General features: G+C 38.5%; 1 protein-coding gene across 38 annotated transcripts in view; it reads left to right on the forward strand.

Moving 5' to 3' along the window:
• The window catches only part of DTNA (dystrobrevin alpha), a 349,092-nt gene that overhangs the window by 153,567 nt on the left and 178,823 nt on the right, over positions 1 to 16,702 (forward strand). For all 38 annotated transcript variants that reach the window (XM_072732183.1, XM_025996948.2, XM_072732152.1 and 35 more), the window contains exon 2: positions 13,323 to 13,452. The gene's annotated coding sequence lies outside the window, so the exon portion shown is untranslated. The remainder of the gene's footprint in view (positions 1 to 13,322; positions 13,453 to 16,702) is intronic.

Raw genomic sequence — 16,702 nt, forward strand, 5'->3', positions numbered from 1 at the left:
AAAACATGACTCCCTCTTCGTCAACAATATCCCATTTGAAATGCCTCACTTCTGATATTGCAACTCTCTATCTGAATATGTTTTCCTTTATGGAAGAAAGAAATCCCTATGTATAAATATTTTAATCCAGATTCTAACACAGACACACATACATGAACACATACACAAACTAACATCTGAGTTTTAATGACCTATTCCAACTTCCTTCTACAGAAGTATAAAAAATAAACTATTTCCTCTCTCCAGTGCTTTCTGAGGGAGCATGTGTGCCTATTATCTTGCACATTAATGGGTTACCGTATTTAGTGTTGTCAGAGCTGCTGACTCATTGCCTGTGAAAGGCTCTGCTGCCCATGGTGATTGTTGGACAGAATGCCAATAGCGCCTGCCTACAGCTTCTGAAAAGCTGACCTTGTAACAACATCCACATTCTTTTGGTTGGTTTTGCTGACATACTCTCAACTCAAAAACTGTTTTTAAAACAAAAGTATAATGAAGTATTGAGCTTCTAAAAGCAATTGTACTTCAGTTCATTAAATTATCTGAGTGTGTCAAGGAGGGCAAAACAGCAAGGAAATGAGTCTTCAGAGGGAATCATCCTTGAAAGCTGACATTTGAACTACAGGCATATAATTCTTGGGAATGGTGTTCTAAAACAACATGGGTATCCAAATGAAACAAGGCTGTCGCGGGATATGTTTTACAACTTTCTCAAGAATCTTTATTAGCTCTTTACTATTGACCTATTTAACATTCTATTTAATTTTTTTTAGAATTGCACAATGTATCCCATTATCCACCCTAAGAATGTTCTCCTCAGGTTAAGTTTCTAAACAAAGGGATATAAGATATTCTCCATTAATTAATAAGGACTACGCTACTATTAAATACTTAAAACAGGGATCAAATTAGCCAGATTCTCCTCTGGCTAGTGGGTAAGGTGATCCTTTACACTAGACTCATCTATTCATGTCTATACAGTCTAATCTGCACCAACATTAAAATTACTATAAGATTCACATCTCACACGGAATAGCCAGAATCAGCTTTGCTGATTTTAATGAGTTTCCCATGTGAACTGTGTTCAGCTAGTTGTTTTGGCACTTTCTCACCACTGGAGGGAGATCAAGGCTCCTCTCTATCTTCTGTTTCCACCTCTGAACCCTCAATGAGTAGTGATGGAAGTGAGTCAAATACCAAGTTTATTGGCCCATGAGGTGGAAGAGAAATATAATTGTATCTTAGGAGAAACCTAAAATTTGGCAGCTTGCAAACCCTGCAAACATTATTTGTTTGTCCTATCCAGTTTGAGGCAACATTTTATAAATTTGAATATTTAATGTAAAAATCCAGATTTCCATCCTGAACGTGAAAATAGGACATTGTAGCTATTGTGGATCCATGCTTCTACGTGGTACAGCCAGAGGGAGGTACTGTCCTTATATAGGGAACACAGTCTTCACTTCAACTCCATCACTACCACTCTTTTATTTTTCCCAACACTGAAACCAAATATCATGTATAAATAAGCTTGCATCGTTGTCTTCTTGTTGTAAACAGCTTTGCCCTTTGGGTTTTTTTTTTAACTCAGGTCACTATCAAAAGTGGTAAAAAAAAATAGACCAAGTGAATCTCTTATAATTTCAAGGAAAGTAAGAGAGAGCATATTTCTCTGAGGTAGTACAAAATATACATAGAGATAAAATATGCAGGCACACTGTGCCTGGGTCTCTTTGCCTTATACCCACCTATTCCCCATTTCTATCAGTTATATGGGGCTGTCAGCTTAGAGTTTTCCAGTACTCAGTCTCTGCCAAATTACTGTTTGTGAGAGTACAAGATCCACATGCACTTGTGCACACATATGCACTCATGCACGCGCGTGCGCGAGCGCACAGACATACAAACAAACACACACATTCCTTGCCCTTTGTTGAAGCAAGTACCCGCTTGTTCCCTTTTCTCTTTAGTGTCTATTTTCCTTGAATTCAGTTTTCTCCACAAAGTGGTAAAATCTAAAGGACTGAGATTTTGGCAAGGGTATAAACATTCTAGGAAAGATTTCTCAAGTGTTTAGTCTCAGTCTTAGGCAAAAGGGGTCTTTTTAACACCTTGTGATCTAGCTTTCTGATCATAGTGTAAAGCATTGGCAATATCTGCTTCCCACATATGATAAGGGATTGGTGGATCGTGGGTTTCAGTCAAAAGACCATCTCTCATTTATCACCACGGACTCCAAGAAATATCTCTCATGACTAACTACACAAGGATTTGCAAAACCAGTATATGAAGGACAAATCTTTGCACTCAATATAGGGAAAAAGAAACATATCTGCATGCAGTTTGTACCCACAGAGGAAATGTAGAAATAAAGTTGGATTGGCATAGCATAAACAAATTCCAGCAAGTACAGCAGATATTCTGATTTACTCACTTCATTGCTTCTTGATCTTAAAAAAAGTAGTAATAGGGGTCCCTGGGGGGATCAGTCAATTAAGTGTCTGACTTCAGCTCAGGTAGTAATCTCAGAGTCTTGGGATGGAGCCCTACATCAGGCTCCCTGCTCAGCGGGGAGTCTGCTTGTCCCCCCTCCCTCTGCCCCTCAGCTCATGCTTTCTCTCAAATAAATGAATAAAGTATTTTTAAGTGGTACTATAAATATTAGTAATCATAGTCAATATCTATTGCATTTACTATGTGTCAGGTGCTGTACTAAGTGATCTCCTTTAATCTTTGGATTACCCTGTGAGGTAAGATCCATTATTCCTGTTTTAGAAGTGTAGCACATGGGGCTTGGTGGTTATGCAACTTGCCCAATATCACAGAGATTCAGTCTGTCCATAATCACAGAGCCTTTACTCAACCTCCTTACTATATTCCCTTCCTTCTAGGGCAATGGTTCTCAGAGTGAGGTCCCCAAGACACCTTTAAGGAACCCTTGAGGTCAAACTACTTTAGTAATAATTCTAACGTGTTATTTGCTCTTTTTACCTTGTGGACATTTGCACTGATGATGTAGAAGTAATGGTGGGTAAAACTGACTGTAACCTTATTACAACCAAGGCAGTTGTACCAGCATGTCCTGGTAGTAATTATATTCTTCAGTGCCATGCATTTACAGTAAAAAAACAAAGCAAGCAAATGTTAGCAACAACAACAAAAATCTAATTAAATCCTGAAACTCAAATACACATCTTTTTAATATTCTGTTTGAGGATGTGGGAAGTGTGCATAAAGTTCTCAAAATATTCTAAGAGACAATGATTGCCTACAAGTAAAATTGCTTGGTGTGCAAACTGAACTAGCCACTTCTTTCATAGAACAACGTGTTTACTCGAAAGAACAACTGGCAGACAAACTATGGTTATTCAGACATGGCATTTGGCAATGTTTTCCTTGAAAATGAATGAAGTGAGCCTGTCACTTCGGAGAAAACTAACAGTGTTTTCTGACAATGATAAAATTCAAACTTTGAAGTAAAAATTAGAATTTTGGAAAGCTTGCACCTGCCACTGTGATCTTGACAGCTTCCCAATACCTAAAAGCCTTTTCTGATGAGATTGATGGGGATATTAACAAATAAGACTTTTTATCATTGAAAATGAAGAGCATCAACATTTGGAAGATCTGGATAACTCAGTGAGCCAATACTTCCCAAATAGACAATGCTATGAGACCATAAAGGAGTAAAAAAATCTGTACAAATTCTGCGACAGATAATGAATGTTAATGTCATGAATTATGCAAGGTTCACTGATATGGCTCAGTTTCCACACTGCAACCCACCTTTAAGAAACAAGTACTCGCTGAGTTTCAGTGTCATATCAAAGAAAAATATCCACAGTCATCTGAAAAACTATCAAATACTACTTTTGCAAACTGTGTATCTGTAATTTTGGAGTTTCCTCATGTTCTTCAACCGAAACAACTTATTGCCATAGGTTAAATACAGAGGCAGGTTTCTGCTATCTTCTTTCAGCCAAACATCAAAGAGATTTCCTGAAATATAAAACCATGCCATACTTCTCACTATATTTTTTGTTTGGAAAATATTACTATTTTATTAAAAATAGGTGTTATTTGTTATATCTAATGGGTTTATCATTGTTATGTCAATAAAGCTATAAAGATCTTTTAAAAAAATCTTTTAAAAAGTTTTTTTTAAAGATATTTATATATTAATTCATGAGAGACACAGACTGAGAGAGAGAGAGGCAGAGACATAGGCAGAGGGAGAAGCAGGCTCCATGCAGGGAGCCTGATGCGGGACTTGATCCTGGGACTCCAGGATCATGCCCTGGGCTGAAGGCAGGCACTAAACCACTGAACCACCCAGGGATCCCCTATAAATAAATATCTTTAAGTCAATAAATGAATATTCTTTTTTTTAAATAAATGAATATTCTTTTTTTTTTTTTAATTAATTTTTATTGGTGTTCAAATGAATATTCTTAAGTCAATTTCTAATAGGTAAATATTGATAGACCTAACACATATAAACAAAAGCTCTTGGGGTTTTCAAAACAAAATGAGGAACTGTGATGTGGAGTATCCTTTTTTTTTTTAACACTTCAAAGTGGCATGGCACTTTACTCATATTGAATTAAATGCTATATCTTTTATCTTCATTTTTACAGAAGATATTCATCCCTTCTAAGTCAGATGAAAATAGGAGTCAGGTTCTCAGTAGCCCTCAGGTGGCCACTAAGCATATGGCATATTTAAGGCCATCAGTCAAGGAAGAAATAATCACTGAAGGACAAAGCCTGAACATTCATTCCCAGAATCAGATCTTTCTCTCTCTTTATGATTTCCAGAAAAAAAATGTATTTCTTTGTCTATGAAAAGACCCATCCAGATTATTCACATAAATATTTGTTTCTGGGGAAACAAGATGTACAAGAAATATTACAAGCAAATAAATAAATAAGAATCTAGTTTTCCTGCCAGAGAGTTTGTCACTGGAATTGCATCCAAATAGCTCTGCATTTGCATACCTATTGTTTTATAAGCATGAGCTTTATGCTAGGTTTTGTGCATATTAGAGAAGAGTGATATGTTTTTAAAATGTGGAATTCCATGTGCTTAATACAAAAAATTAATTCAGGCTATTTGTGGGAGGTTTGGTACTCTGCATACAAACATTGATGCCCCAACCCAGCCCCTCCTTTTTTAAGGTCACTAAGGTAACTGGCTAAGGTCCTAGAAAATCTTTCCTTAATTTTGCGGTTTTTTTCCCCTTCTATCCAGTTTCACTTCTTTCCTTCTTCCTTTCTTTCTTTCGTTTTTCCTTCCTTCCTTCCTTCCTTCCTTCCTTCCTTCCTTCCTTCCTTCCTTCTTTCCTTCCTTCCTTCCTTCCTTCCTCCCTCCCTCCCTCCCTTCCTTCCTTCTTTTCTATTTGTTTTGATCTTTAACATCATGGTAAAATCAAACAGGCACATTTACATCAGATCACATTGTATCATTAATCTCTTAGAATTGTGCAGTGCTTTAACAAATGAAGGAACACAAAATCTGAGTGAGACACTGTTGGTCACGTATTCTTGGGAAGATTCCAGTAGAATCTATACCTGCATGTGGCTAATTAAAAGTTATCTTCTTAGAAATTAATTGAATTCATCTTTGGCACATTTTGATTCAACTCTCCAAGTTTAATTTAATTCTCTTTTGACCAAACTGGCAGGTACACTGTGATGCAAGAGACAAAAGACAGATCTTGGGTAAATACTTTTTTCCTGGGCAGCAAAAAATATGTTAATATTTATGCCCTACTTGGAATTAATTTCAACATGGAGAGTTTAAAGGTTTAATGACTTTAATAGTCATCACTATGGAGTGCTTGTTGCCTATACTCTGTTTTAGTTGCATGTTCTACTTAATTCATAAAATGAGGTTTTCATCTAGGAAAACTGGAGATACTTAAGTTTAATGATTGTTTGTCTAAGTAAAGAAGACATTCATTGGTTTTAAAAAGGTAAAATATGAGATAATCACTCTCTTTAAACCTGTATTCTTGGAAAATGACTTCTCTTTATCTGATATTGTGGAACATGGGCTTTGTGCAACAGTGGTTTCCATAACAAAATAAGCACTACTTAGGATGATCTACTGCCTTACCCTGAAATGTAGCAGAAACGTGGTTGGTGTGAATGTGAGTGTGTTCAAGTGCTGGAAGAGACTAAAGAATCATTTAGTGACTACAGATGTCCCATATCTTCATATATGTCATATCCTTTAATTAGTAAGCTTGATAAAATAATCTCATAGGCAAAAAAGGGGAAGTATTGGCTGGCCCAGCATATTAAGTATCCGACTCTTGATTTTGGCTCAGATCAGGATCTCAGGGTCATGAGATTGAGCCCTACGTTGGGCTCCACACACAGTGCAGAGTCTACTTAGAGATTTTCTCTCTCCTTCTCCCTGCTGAGTGGGGAGCCCAATGTGGGGCTAGTTCCTAGGACTGTAGGATCATGACCTGAGCCAAAGGCAGACACTTAACCAATTGAGCCACCCAGGTGCCCCTAAATAAATAAATCTTTTTTTAAATGTAGGGGGAGTATTTATGCTGAATATGTATAGATCACTAATAGAATACAAAAAGTAAAACAAACAAAAAACTTTAAACAAAATTATAGTTTATAATCCATCAATTTCATTAAAAATTATGTGTGTATATATGTGTGCGTAAATACATATGTGTGTGTATGTATATGTGTATATATATATATATATATATATATATATATGGAAGTAAATGTATAAAATCTTTACAGGGATTGCTTCCAGAAAGTGTAATGTGGGTGACATTAACTTTCTCTATAATGTACTATATTCTCCACATTTCCTAAAAAGAAAGTTACTTTGATTACCAAAATAATTTTGTAAGTTTCCAGCCTCATCTCTTGATCCATTTTTATCAAACTTGTTTGTTCATAAATACCAGCATATTGCTAATTTTTTTTATATTTCTTATTTATTCTTATTTATTATCTGTGGCCCACAAGTGAGTTCTTAATGGTTGAACCCCTCTTTGAGGAGCACAGGCCAGGTGCAGTGCAAGTCACTAAACATACAGGGTGGGGGATGTCTTTTTAAAAGCCAAATATCTGGTAAACAACTGCCTTATCCTTACAGTAAGATGTAATGGAAAGAAACACAAAGGCATTCCCTCTGGAAAAAAAAAATCCACCCATAAAACAAAACTGAGAAATTCTTTATAAGCCACCTTCTTCCTTCTGAGCCCCTTTAAAACAGTTGACTGAATAGCCAGCTGAACTGATGCTGACAGGCAAGTCACCATAGTTTTTCCTTAAGAGTTCCTGAATGTTGGCAGGCCTCTGGCTTTACAGTGTAAAAAATTCTGCATTCACTGCTGAATGTATATGTCCATTCCTTCTGACAGCTATTTTGTCCAAATGTTGTGGTTCTCTCTGCTGTATCTTACTCTAGCCTGAGTGATGAAGTATGATGTTTTATCCTTGTCTAGTGGTGAAATATTGGGAGGGAAACTGAACACCCTGCTGCTTGCTGTCTTACAGTTGCTCAAACATTCTCTCGAGGTCTTCTGACATGTTACAGGGAATAAGAATGAAGGTAACTGAGAAGCAACAGCATGGCAGGGACTCTATTTTCCCTGCATAGGTACCTATGCATTTTTGAATTGTGAAGGTAGCCCATGTGTCTGCCATATTAGGCTGTAATCTGAGGGATGGAAATGACAAGCATGTGACTCCCTCTGAAATTAGATTAATTTCCTTATTTGGACAGACTTAAAACCTTCATAGGGACAAATGCAGCCAGTCTGAATAGGGTTTCCTTTGGTGGGAGGAGTCCACCAGGCTACGTGATCTTGCCCTTCTGTGATGGAGCCACACTGGGTCTGAACAGCTAAACTGTCCCAGTGCCACAGCCTCTTTATCCTAAGAGCTTGAAGCAACGTTCTATTATGCCCTTAATAGGAAATATGTACAAACAGCCAAGACCTGCCTGGTTCTCCAGCTGAACTCTTGTGTCAACAAGAACAAATCCTTAGAATAGGGAGGGTGCCCAAGTGTCCCTGAGCGCTATCCTCTCTCCAGCTTCAAAGCATCCAGAAAGGCCTCTTTCCCAACAGTGTTCTCCCTGACTCTGACCTACTATCATTGTGTTTGGGGTGATTCTCAAACTAGTCCAAGGATCACTATCCCACATCCATCTTAGTGCCAATTCCTAAGGCACATTGACATTCGTAGGCTGGTAAGTATATGATCTGAGTAAGTGTATACCACAAACCCATGTAGGAACCAAGTAAGATAATGCTGAGCTTCCTGTTTGCTAATTGTTACACCACCAGTCATTTCCTCATACAAACATTTAACAAAAAGAATTTTTCATCATGAAAGATGACAGGTTAAAGATGAGGAGGAAATAAACAAGACAGCCCTTGGCCTCAGGCTGCTTATGTTCTTACAGAGAGATAAGAAAATCCCTGGCAGTTTTACATGGTCACGTGAGCTATAAGGCATGATTCAAAGGCTGGTGTGAAACATCAAGGTCTGGGGGTGGAGGGCATCTAAGAACAGAGCTGGGAGGTGTAGGAAGGAGCTCAATGTGGTCTATAGAGTTGAAGGAAGCTTCAAGAAGGGGAATTAGGCTTACCTGGGGCAACTTCAGAGGTCTGGATGGGACCAGTAGCAAACTTACAGAAAGATATTGGGAACTGAGAGGGACTTTAACCATCTAGACCAGGGTCTGGATGGTTCTAATGGCACTACTATCATTTGGACTGGATAATTATTTTATTATTGTTGAGGCTGTCCTTTACTTTATACGACGTTCAGTGGCATCCCTGGCCTCTACCTCCTAGATGCCAGTTGCATCTACTTTCCCTCCACAACAAAGACACCTCCAGACATTACCAAATTTCCTGGGGTGGTCCAAGGTCACCCTGGGATTGAGCACCATTGGTCTAGACCAATACTCAGTTTACTATGAGAACACTGAAACCCAGTTAACAGTAAATCACTTGCCCAATAGTTAGTATAGAGACAAAAATAAAACCCCAACTTATGATCATAGTTCAGTCCTCTTTCTACACCAGAAGATGCTGCACCTTTCAGAATTGTTTTCCTTCCCCTTCCAGCATCTTCTTTGTTGTTGAGGATCTGCTGATGCTGTGTCTGCAGAAGAGGGTTGGCCAGAACCCTAAGCTCAGCCTCAGCACTGGCATGGGAACCTAGTGTTTGTGAATGTGACAACAAAGAGTCACTCAGAAGCAAAACAGAACCTGTTTCAGTTGTTGAGAAATTATTTGGACAACTAGATATTGTTTCTCAAGAGTCTTTCATCATTCTCTGCCAAAAACTTTTAGTGGCCCCTACAATTTAAGCCAACTGGCAATGTCAAACACCAGAAAAGACCAAGTGTCATATGTTTCTGAATACAGTATGGCTCTCCATCTTTGCATTTCCCTGGAGCACCCTCTATAAGTCCATGGTCATCATCACCTGCAGCTGCTTCTCATACTACAGAAGACCCCCTACCACCTAAAAGTGATCTGAAAGTGGGCTCCATCCTAGCCTCTGATATCTAGTAGGTTAGACTCCTAGCACTGTAGTCTCCCAAACATAAAAAAGAAAAGACTACCAAATAAATATTGGAGAGCGCCATCCTCAATCTGCCTTTGAACTTGTAGACTATCTTTTTCCTACATAACTATGAAAGTAGATAAAATACTTACTTGGGTTCTCTACTTTTTCAATTTGAATAAAGGCCTTTGAATTCTTTTTTCTTTAAGATTTTATTTATTTATTCATGAGAGAGAGAGAGAGAGAGAGAGAGAGAGAGAGGCAGAAACATAGGCAGAGGGGAAGCAGGCTCCCTGCGGGGAGCGTGATATAGGACTTGATCCCCCGGGATCATGACCTGAGCCAACAGCAGACGCTCAACTACTGAGCTGCCCATATGTCCCAACCTTTGAATTCTTCCAACTGTGATGAAATTGTTTCCAGCATGGTGAAAACTGATAGAAGTAAGAAAGAGGAAATTGGATCAAATATTTATAAGAAAAGAGATATGTAAATTTGTATGTATTATTCATGCATTAAATAGTACTGAAGGCCTACTATGTGTCAGGCAGTGTTCTGAGCAGCAGGGATATAGTAGTGAACAAAATTACTGCCTTTGTGGAGCTTATATTCTAATGTGAAGTGACAAAGAATGAATAAAGAAATAATGGAAGTGCCATGCAGGAGAATATATCAGAATGAGCAGTAGAGAATGAGAAAGGAGTACTATTTTAGGTGGGAAGATCAGTAAGGGCATAATTATGGACAAAATGTGATTATTAACTCCACTCCAGTCTAATATCAGGCTAGCTTCTATATAATCTCAGTTGAGAGTGCCCACTCATGCCACCCTTGTGTAATGAATACATGCCCTTGACCAAATCCCACCACCACAAGTGATTATTGAGCCTCAGTTAGATTGATACCATTAGTTTGAAAATTACTCTTTTCTTAGGTGACCCATTCTATTTTTGTGTGCTCTGTTTTGAGGAGTTTATTTTATTAAGTAAAAAATCTGCCTCCTGCCACATCTACCCAACCATATCTAAAACAGAGCACCCCAAATGACCAAAATATTCCTTTCTCTTGTGGTAAGATATTGACTCCTACCTCCAATCAGACAGTGACTGGGAGCTTTTCAGGGAGCTGGAAAAAAAGGGACAGTATTTAATTTTATCTCATGATGTTAAATTTTAATTTCTAGTCACAAGTCATTCAAACAAGAACTTTGTAGCTGATGTAGAATTTAAATAAGACTTTGAAGAGAGGAAGGTATTGTTTTTTATTCCCACTCAGTGTTCATGTGAGACTTTTGCTTTGCCAGTGTCCAGTGGGCTACAGCAAGAGGAGAGAGTAGGATGGATGCCTTTAATTCAATGGCACTTTGGGAGACTATCACCCTGCGGCTCAGAGTAGAAAGAATTATAGAAACTCAGCTCTGTGTACTCTGGAGTAGTCACAGGGCAGAGAATCCAGGCTGGGTAGGGAGAGAGCTACTTCCAGATTCGACATCTGCTTTTGATCACTGCCTGTGACATACAAGCTGAATAAGGGCCACTGTTGGTGGAGAAGGAATAGCAAACATGGAAGCTAGCTTACAATCAAGGTATCACTCAGGTTGCAACTTTTATTGAAGTCATAGATCTAGTCAAGTCATGCAACCTGAGCCAACCCATGGGGTACTTTAACACAGCATATCCATCTGAACGTCGTCTCCCTCATTGTCTCTTACAGTCTGAGATAACCCAGGAACCTAGAAATAAGACAAAAATGCAAAACATTTTCCCCCAAATTGCCAGGTAGAAGAGCAAACACCAGCAGCATGATCCTAAGAGGTCCCCAAGCCAAAACCAAAGGATTTCTTGAGTGACTCTCTATTGCAGATACAGCTAGAAGTCAATTTCTCTATGTGTGTAATATACATTATATAGTCTTATATAGAAGTATATAAGATTGTGTGATATTTCCATTTTATTTCCTGATGTGGGGGCTCAGAGAGCTGCATTCATGAGGAAGAGAGAATATTTTTAAGATATAACTTATTCCCAGATGCATAGCTCTAATTTACCTGAACTCTCAATTTGAAAAGAAAAAAAGGAGCATGTACTTTAAGAAAACAAAAAATGTTTGAAAGTACTACTGTTGTGGGCAGCCTGGGTGGCTCAGCAGTTTAGCGCCACCTTCAGCCCAGGGCATGATCCTGGAGACCGGGGATCGAGTCCCACGTCGGGCTCCCTGCATGGAGCCTGCTTCTCCCTCTGCCTGTGTCTCTGCCTCTCTCTCTCTCTCTCTCTCTCTCTCTTTCTCTGTGTGTGTGTGTGTGTGTGTGTGTGTTTCTCATGAATAAATTTTTTAAAAATCTTTAAAAAAGAAGAAAGTACAACTGTTGTAATAATACATTTAATTCAAAGAATACCAAATACATGTATGTACCTAGAATCCAAGTATGGGGAAAGATGGCTGGGTTCTAAGGTGACACAGAACAAGGGTTAATTATGTAGTGAAAATGTCTTTAACTCCTGTGAAATAAATCTCCCACAATAATGAACATATCTAAAAACTTGATTTAGAACAAGAGGGAGTTATTGTATAGAACTTTCCCTAGGAACCTAAAATCACAGGTTGCCAGAAGCCAGGAGAGCTAAAATAGTTACTGTAATTCTTTTCGATAACCAGGGTTGAAGAAGTCAGTGGTCAGGGGAAGTGGAGGTGTGGAGCTGGAGACAAGATGGCACCTTTCTCCCATCCAGGGTGTAGAGCTGGGCTCCCATACCTTCCTTTTCTACCCCTGCAGCCATCAGACCCCTTCTCCCCTTTATTTTCTATGATCCCTTCCCATTGTTTTCCTTCATCTTAACATGGGATTTCCTGAGCTTCAGCTCCCTGCTGCTACAGGCTCTCCAGCACTTAAGGTGTAACATCCAGTCTGTGTGTTGGTAAGGAGGGGAAGAGGCAAGGGAAGGATGAGAAAGATTGGTAGGAAAGACTAGCAATGGCAGATGGTGAGTGAGTGCCTGGGTCACCACTGGGGAATCTGCTGGAAAGTGCCATCTAGAACCTCTCTCTTCCACTTCTTATCTGTGAGTTTTCCCAGAAGGCAAAAGATTAGAAAATCATTCAGCTTTGTTAAGAAACATTAACAGGCAATTTTACAAACTATTTATTATTTATGTTATTACTACATAACATCATAAATCATACAAATCATTGAATAATGTCAGGTTGCCTCTGGGGTAGTCTGCTCTTGTAGGATATCTACCTATGATTGCTCAGGCTTAAATCATTAGAGGAAATGCTGGTCTAACCTAACTCTAACCTCAGCTGTAATTTCCTTGGCTTTGGTAGAAATTATGGTAACACAATATTCCAGAAAATTACCTACTTGCAAAACACAGGAGATTCCATATTTTCCCATTTCTGGGTTTTTAATCAACTAAAAATAAAGAGGTATGTCAGGAGCCCAAGGTTCAAGGCCACTGTCTGTTACCAACCAGGTGCTTAATCTTGGACAGTCACCTCACCTGCCTGGGCCTCACCATACTCACCCATACAGTGACTTCTGGCACAAACATCCATTTTTATAAACATTTCTTATAGTAAATGAAAATAAAGGCTTTTAGGTGAATATTAGAAATTCAACTAAAGGGATTATTAGTATATGAGGGGATTTGTAATATACCATATGTTCTCGATCTGCCCATTTTGGCTTCCTATTTCTGTAATAAACGTGTAAGTGTAAGTTGCTTAGCTAAATAAAAGTATACTTTCTCATTGCAGATAAATAAAATTTACCTATCCCTGGATGAAGTGCTTGGGAAGCCTCTAAATGCCATAGTCAACTGCCATTTCAAAGAAGAGAAAATAGATGGTTTTGGAAAGTTCATGCTGTTTCTTCATTGAATTTTAGGTGAGTGTATCTAAAACAAAGAATTTAAGATGGACTTTGCCCTATTTCCTCTTAAAAGTGCTTCTCTCCTTTGCATGAAAAGAAAATGGGGTTAAATGTTATCAATGTTCTGTACTTCTAGTGGGGGTGCCACACAGTGAAAGACTTAGTTTTTACGTGCCTTTTGTGATTTTGTGTCAAATCACCTGGAGTATGAGGTATGACATACAGACACCCTGAAATTCTTCCTCGTTTCTATTAAGCAAATGCCATAGTACTTCATTCTATTCTAAAGGTCATCTAATTTTTTAAATATATAAAAGTATTTAGCATCAGAGTAATAAGCCAGAATGAGACAAAACTATGTTTTCATGGCATAAACTGGAGGAAAATTTGATGGTGGTAATGACAGTTTAATCATTAACAAGTCTATGTGTGCCACACAAGGCTAACATTTCAAAGGCTGCCCATGGGGAGATTTTATACTGCTTAAATTAAAGTAGGACATGGTTTAGGTTAGGTGTGGTTTTTAAACTGCCATGTATGATTAAGCACACACACATCAAGCTTTGTTTTGCTTGGCCATAATGGATAAATATTTTTTACATCATCATCCATAATTACCCTTCCATGCTACAAAAGACATAAGCCTACAAATTGGTGCTTTACTGTTCGTTCGCAATATGCCATTGTCACTCCTCAGCAGAATAGAAAGGTATGGAGGAAATTGAGTGGTCTTGTGCAGGAAATTGTGTGGCTTTCCCCCCTCCTCTTGAGTCCAGTTTTCAAAGTGTGGTTTTATTATCTACTTTGAAGAACGATGATTTCCATCAGAATAAACCTCTGTTCACAATTCTGAATAAAACAATGCAACTGACATAGCATTGACCGCTTTCTACATCTAATGCAGAAGACGCCAGTGCTTCCTTTATACTTTTATTAACTTCAAAGTGAAGATGCTCGTTCCATCATAATCTTTGGGGTGTGTAAATTTGGTTTATTGAGATTGTATGTGGAACTAAAATGGTGATTTCATCTATTTACAAGATGTTTGGTGAACACAGTTACAGGCGCTAAACTTAGAGCCCTTAAAAAATATCAGTAAATCAATTTGCCCTAGTTTTCTAGGGCAAATTGCCCTTCATTTTCAATTTGCCCTTCATTTTCTGGAGGAGAAAATGAAGGTGAGAAACGTATTTACTTAACTCTATTTTCCAGTTCTGCTGGTCTGTGCCAGTGTTTACCTTCTTGTCCATTCCTTGCTCTGCTCCTACTCTACTGGTTCCTTGGGGACTGACCCCTCTGGACTATACTTCCACCTCTGCCCCCAAGACTCACCTCATTGTTCCCACTTTCCCTCAGTAACCTTGAACTCTGAGCTCCAGTAATATCACCTCTTCCCTTTCTCCCGTTAGATGTGTGGGTGGTCATGCCTTTGGCTTCCTGCTGCTGTTATCTCGGAGTTGATCCCCTGCTTAACTCTCAATTCTTCCATCATCCCTGCAACTGTTTCTCTAGATTAAATTCCATTTGTTTTAAATACTTAGGGTATTTTCTCTTTTCTTGGTTACATTCTCATTGGCCAAACAGTCCTTCATTAATTTCTCCCTAAACTATTAGACAAAAAGAAGTGAACAGGGATTACTTGTGTCTTCCAAGGAGAATGATTCTCAGGATATGCATTTCAGGTTAAATGTAAAGTTTGATTTTTCTACACCAGAAAAAATTTAATATATATAATATATTTAAGGCTATATTCTAAGCTGTGTGTAGAAGCATTAGCATTAATTTGTTGCTATTAACAAAATCCTTGTCATATTCTTATTTTGTATATCAAGTTAATAGGAAGATTTTTAAATTCTCAGATATGGGGGTATCTGGGCGGCTCAGTCAGTTAAGCGGCTGCCTTTGGCTCAGGTCATGATCCCCGGGTCCCAGGATGGAGCACTGCATCTGGCTCTCTCCTCATCAGAGTCTGCTTCTGCCCCTCCCCCCCTGCCCATTCTCTCTCCTTCTTTCTCTCTCTCTCTCAAAATGAATAAATAAAATCTTTTTTAAAGTCTCAGATATGTACCAAATATGATTGTTACTTTTTAAATACATTTCACAGAGTATAGATAAGAACTGCTTCGTAGGGACTCATTCCCATTACTGCATTCACATTTCAGTCTGGAGCTTCAGATCTGTCTGATTATGGATCTGACCTCTCTCTTTCAGTAACAGTTGTTTGCTGCTTGAAGATGGCCTATGATCTGATCTGCTCACATTTCCTTTAATAAATACGGGCTCTATTAGAAAGCTAAGTGATCAGATGCCACTTTGTGTCTGTCTCTTCTGGGCAGGTAAACAATTCACCACTATCTCAATGATCCCACTGAGGGCTTCCTTGCTATATTCAAATAGCTTTTCATAAAATCACTTGGTTATTTTAGATGCGAGTACCTTGCTTTTTTCATTTCTTTCTCATTTATTTATGTAGACATTTTCCCTTTCAATCTTTTCTCAGAGGTTATCGTGACTGTTCATCTGTCCATTATAATGTATTGTGTATACATTCAAGAGGACACGGTGTCCCTCCTCTCAACAGTTTTCGTCTATTCAAACAATGTTAATGTTAAATCTGCAATGCCTAATTGAGAATCCTTTCAGACAAGGTGAAAATGCCATCACAAGCAGAATTACTTAGATCCCTTGGTAACCCAAAATTGAGACACACAGGGATGAATAGCTTTATGGTGTGGTTTAAGATGCAGTGAATCACTGATGTTCTCAAAACGAACCTTCCTTAGGTTTGATAACAGCACTGAAAATTCTAATAATTAACATTTCTCTCCAGCTTAGGGAAATAAGGCTTTATAAAGTCATATTTTAAAAAAATACTCTCAGGGAAGGAAATGCATCCATTAATAATACATACTACATCACACACAAGTCTAATGAAGTAACAAGCCAGAGACTCCTGAGGGAGTGGTATGTACACTCAGCTTCTGAGGGTGTGGTACACATAAGTAGGAGGGGACTACTGAGCTAATCTCACTAAGTTCGTATGTTGCCAGGTGGGTCAAGGGAAACATGCCATAAAAGATAGCTGGGGATGAATGGATCTTAATGTCATATTGGAGGAAGGGTAGGCAGAGTGGAGGTATTAGTCCTTACATTGATGAGCAGCACTGTAAATGGAGATTTTAAATCTGTGGGGCCCAAATAGTTCAGGAAAGTGCTTTAAACAAGACGTAGTCAGTAGTATTTCTGCTGAACCACAAAGTATGAT

This window comes from Vulpes vulpes, chromosome 13, assembly GCF_048418805.1.
Source record: "Vulpes vulpes isolate BD-2025 chromosome 13, VulVul3, whole genome shotgun sequence".
Taxonomy (NCBI): Eukaryota; Metazoa; Chordata; class Mammalia; order Carnivora; family Canidae; genus Vulpes; species Vulpes vulpes.